At 40.7% G+C, this 12,199-nt stretch overlaps 1 protein-coding gene across 1 annotated transcript in view; it reads right to left on the bottom strand.

Moving 5' to 3' along the window:
• The window catches only part of LOC115144865 (plexin-B2-like), a 256,416-nt gene that overhangs the window by 147,766 nt on the left and 96,451 nt on the right, over positions 1 to 12,199 (bottom strand). Inside the window, exon 2 of the mRNA XM_029685963.2 lies at positions 1,855 to 1,973. The gene's annotated coding sequence lies outside the window, so the exon portion shown is untranslated. The remainder of the gene's footprint in view (positions 1 to 1,854; positions 1,974 to 12,199) is intronic.

Here is a 12,199-nt window from a genome sequence, read left to right as displayed (position 1 = left end):
AAATATTCTTTAAAAATATCCTGGCGCCGCAATGACTACTTTAACCTTTAACCTTGACTTTAGAAATTTGTCAGATGCATTTGCAGTACATTTTTGTTTAAGATTATTTTGATTGATGTTGCATGCTAGGAATATGTGACCAAATACAAAACTTTGGACTACTATATTTATAAGAATCTTAAGCGACAATCATTTTGATCCCTATCTTTTTTGAGAAAAACAATTGCTTTCTGAGCAATTGTACTAGTATAAAAAATATTTTAAAAATCCCAATTTTATGGAGCATTCAATATAGGTCGATATTTGAATTATTTATTTTATGCAGTCATTATTGCTCATCTTTACAAGGGTGTCAATAAATTGGGACCCAACTGTATTTCTTAATTACCAGCCTGTCCATATCACTGTATCTGCTCCTGTACAAAGGAAAGTAATATCAGTAGAGCTCTGGCCCTCTAGCCTTGTTGAGAGCAGCAGACACAGAATATTATTACCTTGAGCTGTCGCCTGTTCCCCCGTGCCATTCACTCAGGGCCTAATGGATTTTTTTATTATAATCAAATGAATACAATATCTTCCCATAAATAGCCTACTTAGAAAGTCCTTTTCTCTTGCCTGCAATATGGTTGGATGTCCATCACGCTTGAGTGCAGAGGTGCCACATGTTTAATTCAAAGCCAATGCAATTTACGCACACTGCACACCGAAACACAGCCTAGAGTTTTTCTTCTCCCTCCACCCATCTTACCTTCAACGGTCCACGTTTACAAAACCATTTAGGACTGTAGGAACAGACTGTATTGCATAACATTCACTGTATCTGAGAGAGCTGGGGTATAAAAAGAGGGTAGCAACGATGAACTATAGGGCAATCAGAGGTAAAGAAAGTGAATAAACTCATTGGAAAGCAGTCCCTATACATCAGGTCTGGACATCACATCTATCTATGTGGATCTGACAATTGGGGGGGGTGTTGAGAAGAGAAGAGGGAATCCAATCTCTCACACAGAGGAACAGAGACAGGCAGGCAGATACACTATGGTCCCAAAATAACCCTGGAGGAATCCATGAATGAAATGACAGGATTGCAGGGGGTATTAGAAAACCTGCTGAGGTGGTTGCTAATGCTGTTTATGGTGAGGTGTCACTGCTAGCAGGGGATAAGTCAAACTGTTTGACTAATAAAATATGGACAAGCTTTTCAGAGTCGCCAAGCAGAAAATTCTAAACCGAGTTGAGGGTCTACCTTGACTTGTAGTTGGCCTACCACCGATGCAGCGGGCCGGGCTTTGACGCATGTATCCGGCCAGCTATAAAGCCTTTAAAATAAATATATGTGAAGGCCTCTCGAAATGGGGCCGATAAACATAAACCCTGATATCCCGGCTAAGGATGGGATTATTGTTGCGTCAACAACCCCCGTACATAATAATGATTACTGTCCTCTCTGCAGCGCCATCAGACTAAGGCAACGACTAAGCTAGCAGACAGCCTGGTCCTAATTACCTAGAAATGCCAATTACTGACTCCATTTAATTATTTATATAGCTAGTCTGTTAGCGCCACACATCCAAATAAAAATAGACTTTTCTGACTCCAAGCACTGATATCGGGGGCAGCTGTGTTGAATGGGTCTACAGGGCCTGCTGGATCACACTGGCTTGGGAATTCACTGGATTCAGGCTATGCTAGTCTGTGAGATACCCAGCTAGCTAGCTATAAATCCCTCATGGCTATCAATTCAATGTTCAGTACCTGTTTACTACTCAATGTGATGACAGCTTGGCCTTTGCAGTCGTATCGTAGTCGTATGAAAACAATGGAACAGCAATATCTTTAGGGGTTTGTCCTTACTTCCTGTAGAGCTCAATTACTTCCTGTAGTTGCCAAGCAGGAAGTCCACAATCATATCCCTTCGTCGTCTGCTCTCCTGTTTATTCAGGCCTCTCCAGGGTGGCCACAGTAAAGAAGTGCTGAAAGACAACAAAAAGAGCGCTTTAGAAAATTCATCCATTGTGTCACAGTGAGGAAAAAATACAGTACCAGCAGTATGTTCAAATCTAAACATACATGACTGGTTGAGATCTGTTGTACAGTAAACAACTCTTCTACTGCCAATACCAAAATGGCTCTGAAAACAATCCTTCCCTTTCTCTTTATCTGGCGAGTGAACACTCACTCAGTTCCTGCAGATGTTTCCTATCACCCACGGCTGCCAGGCGGCACCCAGTCAGTGACTGCTAGTGCTAGGGAGGGAAGAGGAAGGAAAGTCTACCATTCGTGCTCCAGTGAATCCTGCAGAAATTTGACATATCACTCTGCGATTTGTATGTCTCTGGATTTGACATGAAAATGTTGGGAGTCTCGTCTGGAGTATCACTCGCAACTAGGCCTGGCTGGCTGTTTAGCTTATGTTCCCATAAACTCTGACTTCCACATTTCTCAGCCCCGGGGTGCAGATGGCCGATTAGCTCTGTCGACAGCATGTCAGCGAGTGAGTGTCTTCTCTGGAAGCACAGGCCCACGATCATACAACACTTTGTTACCCTGAAGAAATATGACACACTTTATTTGGATTGTCTGGATAGTCCATCTGTAGATAATCTACAGATTGTGATACCATCAACAAACTCTGTTGATAAACAAATACTTGCTAAAGTTGCATATTAAAGTTAGGGGTTAGGGCTAGGGTTAAGATAAGGTTAGTAGTAGATATTTAGTTTAAATGTTACTGATAGTCTTTCCCAAACTGGCGGGCCCGTGAGTCAAATGGTTTAATTTGGCCCCTCAAGTTTTCTGAGAACATAAAAAATAAATAAAAAGTTATTGTTTATTGACTGTAAAAACACCAGGATATAAGTTAAGTGATTTTAAATTTACCAATATTATTATCAAGTATTATTATCTGTCCGGGCTTCTTGCGGTCAATTTGACATCTGCAATACATTTTTTATTATGTTCTGGCCCCCCGACAATCCACTCCAGAAAAATAATCAGCCCGCAGCTGAATCTATGATGATCCTTGATGTGTAGCATCTAGAGATGGACTATACAAATAAAGTGTTACCGAAATATGTCACTGTGTTGCCATACAGCTGCAGTGCTGGTTGTAGCGTGAGTGGAGTAGCATGCATTTTATTATAAAAAGTGTTGAATACGTTGTAGACAGTGCTGAATAACTTAAACATGAACTTAATCATAAAAACAGCAGCTCTTTGCTGTATTCGTTGAGTCTCTCTCTAGTCATGGTTTTAAACGTTTTGAAATCTAACATTATCAACTTTCCTGTGTGTTCGAGGCTTCTTTTACAGTCTATGGAATTCCTTGGAGATCAACCACTGCTCTATATGATAACACATACTGTTAGTAGGCCTACATCAGTGTTCACCACCCTAGTCGATCACCAAACATTTCTGTAAAAAAGCGACTTCCACTCACGCTACAACCAGCACTGCAACTGCAATGAACGAGTATAGCAGAGTGTTCCAATAAGCTTGCATTGTTATTATTAGCGGCTTGTCTTTGTCAATATCTAGGAATATTTCACTTTCTCTGGTCATAAGAGTAACAACATGAATTGGTGCATGAGGAAGAAATAATGCTGTGTGACTTAAGTTTCGCTATTAGCTGGAAGACTGTGAGAAGAGTCAGGTGAGAGGCAGCCTCACAGGTGCTCCCTCCCTCAGCTCAGACTGACCATCAGATGCAGGCCATCAGTTCAGTATGCTCACTCAGCTGTGCCTCACAAGTAATACAACAAATGACCCATCACCAGTGTGATCATATAACAATTGTGATTTAATATAATTTCAAAATGGTCTGAGAAGAACAACATTGACAAAGCAATTCAACCATAGGCAATATGCAGATATAATGTAGTGGGCTTCTAGTCTACTGCACAAAACTCATTGCTACAGAATGGTTTTGAATAGTTAATGTCGCATAGGCTTACATTTTTTAAGTAATAAAATCTTGTTTGGTGACCACTGGCCTGCATAGTATACAGTGCATTTGGAAAGTATTCAGACCCCTTTAATTGTTCAACATTTTGTTACATTACAGCCTTATTCTAAAATGGATTAAATAGATTTCCCCTCATCAATCTAACACAATACCCCATAATGACAAAGCAAAAACAGGTTAAGATAGTTTTTTTTTACAAAAGTTAAATAACACATTTACATAAGTATTCAAACCGTTTACTCAGTACTTTGTTGAATCACCTTTGGCAGTGATTAAAGCCTCGAGTCATCTTGGGTATGACGCTAAAAGCTTGGCACATCTCTATTTGGGGGGTTTCTCCCATTCTTCTCTGCATATCCTCTCAAGCTGTGTCAGGTTGAATGGGGACTGTTGCTGCACATCTATTTTCAGGTCTCTCCAGAGATGTTCGATCGGGTTCAAGTCCAAGCTCTGGCTAGGCCACTCAAGGACATTCAGAGACCTGTCCTAAAGCCACTCCTGCTTTGTATTGGCTGTGCACTTAGGGTGATTGTCCTGTTGGAATCTTGTTTTTCATGGTCTGAGAGTCCTTTAGGTGCCTTTTGGCAAAAACCTATTTTGGCATTGTCAATATGGGGTATTGTGTAATACTTTCCGAATGCACTGTATTTTCTCAATGCATATGCTTTTGACTGAGGCCCACATGAGGATCTTGATATGCTAAATAAGAACAACTTCTGATGCTAATTTGAGTTTTGCGGACATGCTCAATAATTTGACATTATTAAATCCATATCATTCTTTAAGACACTAGAGCTGTGTTTGAATAGTAAGCTCAGGGCGTTTCTGAATGGACAATCTGACAATGCTTTGGATTTATGAATGCCCAGAGCGCACTCTACTCTGAGCACACTCTGGCACTCGAGATTGAATTTATGAACACACCCAAAGTCGTGAGATGTCTAGCTGGTAATTTGTTATGCTAACAAGTTAGCAAGAGGTTAATAGAATAACAACTTAGCATAACAACTTTCAGTAGACTGGCGAAGCGCTAGTACGCCCAACTGAAAGGATACCATTTGTTTACAGTATACTAAAATGAACTAATAATATATACTTTATTTAGTATGTAGTATACAGTATGGGTATTCGAACACAGCTTATTATTATTGTATTCCCTCTGCATTAAGGCACACGCAACCTAAAAGCATTGTAAGTGGAAGCCTAGCAACAAGAATTCCAACTGGCATTTTTGAATTTGGGTACTATAAATGAGTTGGTAAACAGTGTGTGGTCGAACAGACAACTGGAGAAACAAAGAAGTGAGAAGCTGTTCAGAAAATACCTCAAAGAAGTCTATGCTAAAGTGAGTAGCTCATTTTTATTTATCTTAGTAACTAGAATCAAGAACGGTAGCTAATTCGGCCAGCTCCCAGTAGGGCTATCTAGCTAACTAGGCTTGATATGGGGGTAAAAGCTAACTGGTAGCCTAGCTAGCTAACAAATAGAAAAATTGCCAACCCTTCAGGGATTACATGTTTTGCCCCTATCAAGCCTCAAGGTGACAGCTAATGTTTTAGGAGTATTTTGTATTACTAGTTAATATAAAATAGCTAGCTAACTAACTTAACTAGCAACTTGGCTAGCTAGCTTGTTCCAGTTATCGTAAACTCACCCCATTCCGTACAAATGTGCGTAACCGCTACAAAGAAAACTAATGGGACTGTAGCGACTGTGTTGACTTCAAAATCGGGGGTGTGAACTAGGTTTCTATGGTAATGGCTCTATAGTATTGGAGAAAAGTTGAAAAAACGGACTCTCCATTACATCGGGACGTGTCATGTCGTATCGTACAGCACGCATAAAGCAACTATTTCTGTCTTACAATCTCTCTCCACCAGGTGTAGCACTTCTCTCATCCTTTAAAAATAAGAAATGGACAGTGACGGGGGTAAGGGGGGATACCTCGTCATTTTTTGCGTCATCATTGCATGCGATCATCATTCTCAAAGCCGCTGTTTACTTCTATGATCACTTTAGCACCGCCCTAAAAACCCGATTCCAATTCAACACAAACCTTCAAATAGGTATGTAATGACACATTATATAAACTCTTTATAGTGTTTTATTTACATTTTAGAGGCGATAAGTTGGACAGATCGAGTGACGCATTAGTTTCGCTTCCCTACCCTCCATTTAAAAAAAGACCTGACAGGGCTCATTGCCTGCTTGAATTATGCAGAAACAGGCAGCGTTTAGGCCATGTAATTGATTCTGTTGGAAAGGGGAGAAATTGTGCTTTACAATGGTATTGACATTACAGTTGATCTGGAAGTATTACGTTTTGGGGGTGCTATAATAACGGAAATTGTACGGACCAAGGCAATGTACGAGTTTACTATAGTTTTGACGTCATGAATGAAGCAGGTACCTTGTGGTATGGTTATTTGAAATTACAATATTTTTTTGCAATATCGAAAAATGTTGACTAATGTTTTATGCATTGACAGTTTGGAGTGGATCACAGACCCAAACTACCACGTTGGGTCTGGACTACGAGGGACCACAGCTGACGACCAAATCTGCTCCCATCACATCCATCATCCATAACAAACAGGGCTGGCAGGGGTATTGAGGGTCTGCAACTTTTATTTTCTATATTTAAAAAAAGTTTGGCCTACTTTTGCATCTTTACAGAAAACGTGTTGTAATTGGAGCTCTGGATTTGCTGTGCTGCATTTTTTATACAGAAATAACAGATGTGCTTTCAAAATAGCAACTTGGATTAAATATGATGATGTTTGCCTTTCCATGCCTTTTAGCCTACTACTGAATATGGTGCTGTACGCTCAGGTATGTCAGGTCAAATCATTTGGCCCCTGGATATTGATCTTGAGATGGATTTAGCCCATTTTCGTTTAGACATACTAGTATCAATATTACATATCATGTAAGGATATCTACTGAAATTATGATTTTTATTTAAAAAATACAGATACATAAATGATTTGGTAATGACTACAAATATGATAAATTTCAGAAAATATGTGGATTCGTTCATGCCTAATTATGTCATAGATATGTCAGCATGTTGACGCATACCCTTTCTGGAGTTAGAATATTCTACAAATATGTCAGGAGGGTGCACACGCATAGGGTGTGTGTCTTGAATGTATCTCACCCCAGACACAGTGCCTTCGGAATGTATTCAGACCCAATGACTTTTTCCACATTTTTTTAAGTTACAGCCTAATTCTAAAACTGATCAAATATATTTTTTTCTCAGGGATCTACACACAATACCACAAAGATTAAGTGAAAATAGGTTTTTAGAAGTACCTTATTTACATAAGAAATCAGACCCTATGCTATGACACCCGAAATTGAGATCAGATGCCTCCTCTTTCCATTTATCTGTTTCCATTGATCATCCTTGAGAAGTTTCCACAACTTGGAGTCCACCTGTGGTAAATTCAATTGATTGGGACATGATTTGGAAATGCACACACCTGTCTATTTAATGTCCCACAGCTGACAGTGCATGTCAGAGCAAAATCCAAGCCATGAGGTTGAAGGAATTGTAGAGCTCCAAGACAGGATTGCCTCGACACAGGATTGTGTAAGGATATGGAACCAAAACATTTCTGCAGCATTGAAGGTCCCCAAGAACACAGTGGTCTCCATCATTCTTAAAATGGAAGATGTTTGGAACCACCAAGACGTTTCAGAGCTGGCTGCCTGGCCAAAGTGAGCAATCGTGGGAGAAGGGCCTCTTGTCAGGGAGGTGACCAAGAACCCGATGGTCACTCTGACAGAGCTGTAGAGTTCCTCTGTGGAGATGGTAGAACATTCCAGAAGGACAACCATCTCTGCAGGACTCCACCAATCAGGCCTTCATGGTAGAGTGGCCAGATGGCAGCCACTCCTCAGTAAAAGGCACATGACAGACCGCTTGGAGTTTGCCAAAAGGCACCCAAAGACTCTCAGACCATGAGAAACAAGATTCTCTGGTCTGATGAAACCAAGATTGAACTCTTTCGCCTGAATGCCAAACATCCCACCTGGAATAAACCTGGCACCATCCTTACAGTGAAGCATGCTGGTGGCAGCATCATGCTGTGGTGATGTTTTTCAGCGGCAAGGGACTGGGAGACTAGTCAGGATCAACAGAAATATGAACGGAGCAAAGTACAGAGAGATCCTTGATGAAAACTGGGGCAAAGGTTCACCTTCCAACAGCACAACCACCCTAAGCACACAGCCAAGACAAAGCAGAAGTGGCTTTAGGACAGGTCTCTGAATGTCCTTGAGTGGCCCACCCAGAGCCCGGACTTGAACCCGATCAAACATCCCTGGAGAGACCTGAAAATAGCTGTGCAGCAACGGTACCCATCCAAACTGACAGAGCTTGAGAGGTTCTGCAGCGAGGAATGGGACAAACTCCCCAAATAAAGGTTTGCCAAGCTTGTAGCGTCATACCCAAGAAGACTCGAGACTGTAATCGCTGCCAAAGCTGCATCAACAAAGTACTGAGTAAAGGGTTTGAATACTTATATTAATGTAATAAGGCTATTATGTAACAAAAAAGGTCTGAATACTTTCCGAGGGCACTATATCACCCTGGACTCAGACGGTAGCAGGGAGATTTCTAAGGTCCGGATAGGATGCATGTAGAAACTGTCCCATTACAGAGACTATCCTAGCTCCGTAAAATATTCAAGGAATATACACAGTGTTCAAAACATTAAGAACACCTTCCTAATATTGAGTTGCACCCTTTTGCCCTCAAAACAGTCTCAAGGTGTCAAAGGTGTTCCACAAGGATGTTGGCTCATGTTGACTCTAATGCCTCCCACAGTTGTGTCAAGTTGGCTAGATATACTTTGAGTGGTGGGCCATACTTAATACACAAGGGAAACTGTTGAGCATGAAAAACCCAGCAGCGTTGCAGTTCTTGACACATTCAAAAACGGATGTGCCTGGAACCTACTACCATACCTTGTTCAAATGCATTTACTACATACTTTGTCTTGACCTTTCACCCTCTGAATGGCACACATACACAATCCATGTCTCAATCGCCTCAAGGCTTAAAAATCATTATTTAGCCAGTCTCCTCCCCTTCATCTACACTGATTGAAGAGGATTTAACAAGTGACATCAACAAGGGATCATAGCTTTCACCTGGATTCACCTGGTCAGTCTGTTTTCATTCTATAGCTAGAGGATTATTTAGTTCTCCAGAAGTGATCAGCATAATTTTTGTCTTTATCAGTTGTCTAGTACTGTCTATTTGCTAGCTAGGACCATCTACTTTAAGTGTGGCCTGTTTTCCCAGTAGCCTACTTGGTGGGTGAACTGTTGACTGCTCATAACTTTCAGATGATCGTTGACATATGAATCAGGATAAAGGGGCAGAATAATTTGTGACTTGTTTTGGTAATCAGTGGCTGTATTGCAGGGGGAGTGGTTTCTCCTCTCCTAGGCAATCAGCAATTAGTACAGGGAGGTGTGCTCTTCACCTCTGCTAGGTAATTAGCAATTAGTGTTAGTACTTCAGTCTATAGACTATGCTCAAACATTACACCCCAACCCGAGCACTCTGTTCTGCCTCCTCTGGTCTCTTGGCCCTCCTACCCCTATGGGAGTGCATCTCCCTCTCAGCCGTCCAAGCTCTTCTCTGTGATGTTACCTGAAGCTAGGACGGTAGAGTCCCTGCCCATCTTCTGAAAGCACCTGAAACCCTACCTCTTCAGAGTATTTTAAATAATCCCTCTCCTCCCTCAACACCCCCCTTCTCCTTCTCCTTTCTAGCTCTGACTTTGCTGATAGCTACTTGTTCAGGAAAAGTGATATGTGGTTGTCCCACCTAGCTGTATTAAGATGAATGCACTAATTGTAAGTTGCTCTGGATAAGAGCACCTGCTAAATGACTCAAATGTAAATGACATGGAAAGAGCTAGTGTTCCTAATGTGTTGTACACTCAGTATAAGTGTAGGTGCCTATTTGTATGATTCCTCTCTAACAGACAACTTCCTCCAGAATTTCAGAAACCACATTCTAGGGCAAAATACCCATTGTTCTCATGGAGCAAAACTGTTTTGTTTATGCATTCTCAGATTGTGCCGCTCAGTGGAGGTCTTTAAACAGGAGCCCAGTTCAGCTCCATACAGTTTTTGCCAGATCTGGATGATAGTTCACTAACTCCATAGTCACTGAAACACAGCACCCCCACCCCCTACCCGTTAAATGCTCACTAGGCATTAGATCATGTTGTAGGAAGACTGTGCTCTTACAGAAAGGATCAATTGTGTACAAGAGATCCACCACTGTGGCTCTCCAAAGCGCTTAGTATTTACATGACAGTTGCGAGGGGCAGACCTTGTTTGCAGGGGCTTGAGTGGAGGAGTGTTTGTGGCCCGGAAGCCGGATCTGTTCCAACCGTGCCCGGGCAAGAGACAGAGCCCAGTCAGCCTCGACAGCTTGGATACTCACAGGAGGTGATGGGATACTGGAGGACTGGTGTACTATGTTGAGGTTGAGGAGGGGAAGGATGTGAGTAGGATGGGTAAGAAGTTTTTTTTATTATTATTTTAGAACCCCAAGGACTTGGCATCCACAGTGTTGCATGAGCAAAATCTAAAAGTAGGCCCTTTGATGAAGACCTGTGCTGTGGGTATCATCTGTATACGCTTGGGTTGAGATAATCATCATTCAGCTAGACCTTGAGGGAAAGAACAGCAATATTTTTGCAGATTTGACACATTCCAAGCATGTTATGCCTCCGTGTGATATGAAATACCTTCCTTTAATCATGGAAGAAAATGATGCTGGGAATTGAATAATACATATGATATTGCCTCGGAGGACAATCAGCTAAAGTATGTTGGCTATAATGATAAAAATCTACATTGTCTTCAATTAAACAAACAGTATTTTTCCAACAGAATTGCATCTCCCTTCAAATTGGACAATAAATTCAGCAAGACAGATGTGTTTGGTTAAGAAAGATTACATGAAATGTCTCGATAGCCCCAAGGATGCATGTTACCGTCGCTGCAATTTCATCCGTATTTTCAATAGATCCCGTCATTTAAATTGGGATGATTACTGTGATTCTGAGTGACAAAGTAATTATTCACACTCGTCTTTGAGGATGCCTACTTATATTCTGAATATCATAAAGAGGACTTTTGATGTTTCAAGTGTTTTTTTCTCTCCTGATTAACCTGAACAAACTTCAAATGTGTCAGAGGAAGTGTATCGCCTGTTCAGGGGATTTATTTTTTTACATGTAATATCCCTTTAGAAAATAACGTGGCAGCATTTTTAAAGAAGATTATTTATATTTTTAAAGAGCTTTTTATAGTATGTGAGACTTGAAAGTAGTCTATTCTCCAAATTAACACATTTTTAGTGTTGGACCAAATTATTTATTTTCACGTGGAATTAGTGTGACAACCTAGAACTCAAAGTTACAAGTAACTGAAAATGTATAAAACACATGCTGTCAAGCTAATTGATACAAAAAAACATATATTTTTTTACACATATACCGGTCAAAAGTTTTAGAACACCTACTCATTAACTTCTTATGGCTGGGGGGCAGTATTGAGTAGCATGGATGAATAAGGTGCCGAGAAGCTAAGATATGCATATTATTAATAGATTTGGATATAAAACACTCTGACGTTTCTAAAACTGTTTGAATAATGTCTGTGTATAATAGAACTCATATGGCAGGCAAAAACCTGAGAAAAAAATCCAACCCGGAAGTGGAAATCTGAGGTTTGTAGGTTTTCAAGTCTTTGCCTATCCAAAATACAGTGTAAAATTTGGTCCGATTGCACTTCCTAATACTTCCACTAGATGTCAACAGTCTTTAGGCTTCTACTGTGAAGGGGGAGCGAATAAGAGCTGTTTGACTAAGGGGTCTGGCAAAATGCCATAAGCTAAGTCTCGCGCGCGGCCGTGAGCACGAGCTCTGTTCCTTTTCATTTCTAAAGACAAAGGAATTGTCCGGTTGGAATATTATTGAAGATTTATGATAAAAACATTCTAAAGATTTATTCTATACATCGTTTCACATGTTTCTACGAACTGTAATGGAACCGTCGTCTGAACTAAGTGCCTGCGCCTTGTAAATTTGGATTTGTGAACAAAACGCGCAAACAAAAAGGAGGTATTTGGACATAAATGGACTTTATCGAACAAAACAATTATTTTGTGGAACTGGGATTCCTGGGAGTGCATTCC

This window comes from Oncorhynchus nerka, linkage group LG17 (genome assembly GCF_034236695.1).
Source record: "Oncorhynchus nerka isolate Pitt River linkage group LG17, Oner_Uvic_2.0, whole genome shotgun sequence".
Taxonomy (NCBI): Eukaryota; Metazoa; Chordata; class Actinopteri; order Salmoniformes; family Salmonidae; genus Oncorhynchus; species Oncorhynchus nerka.
This window is presented reverse-complemented; position numbering and strand designations above follow the sequence as displayed.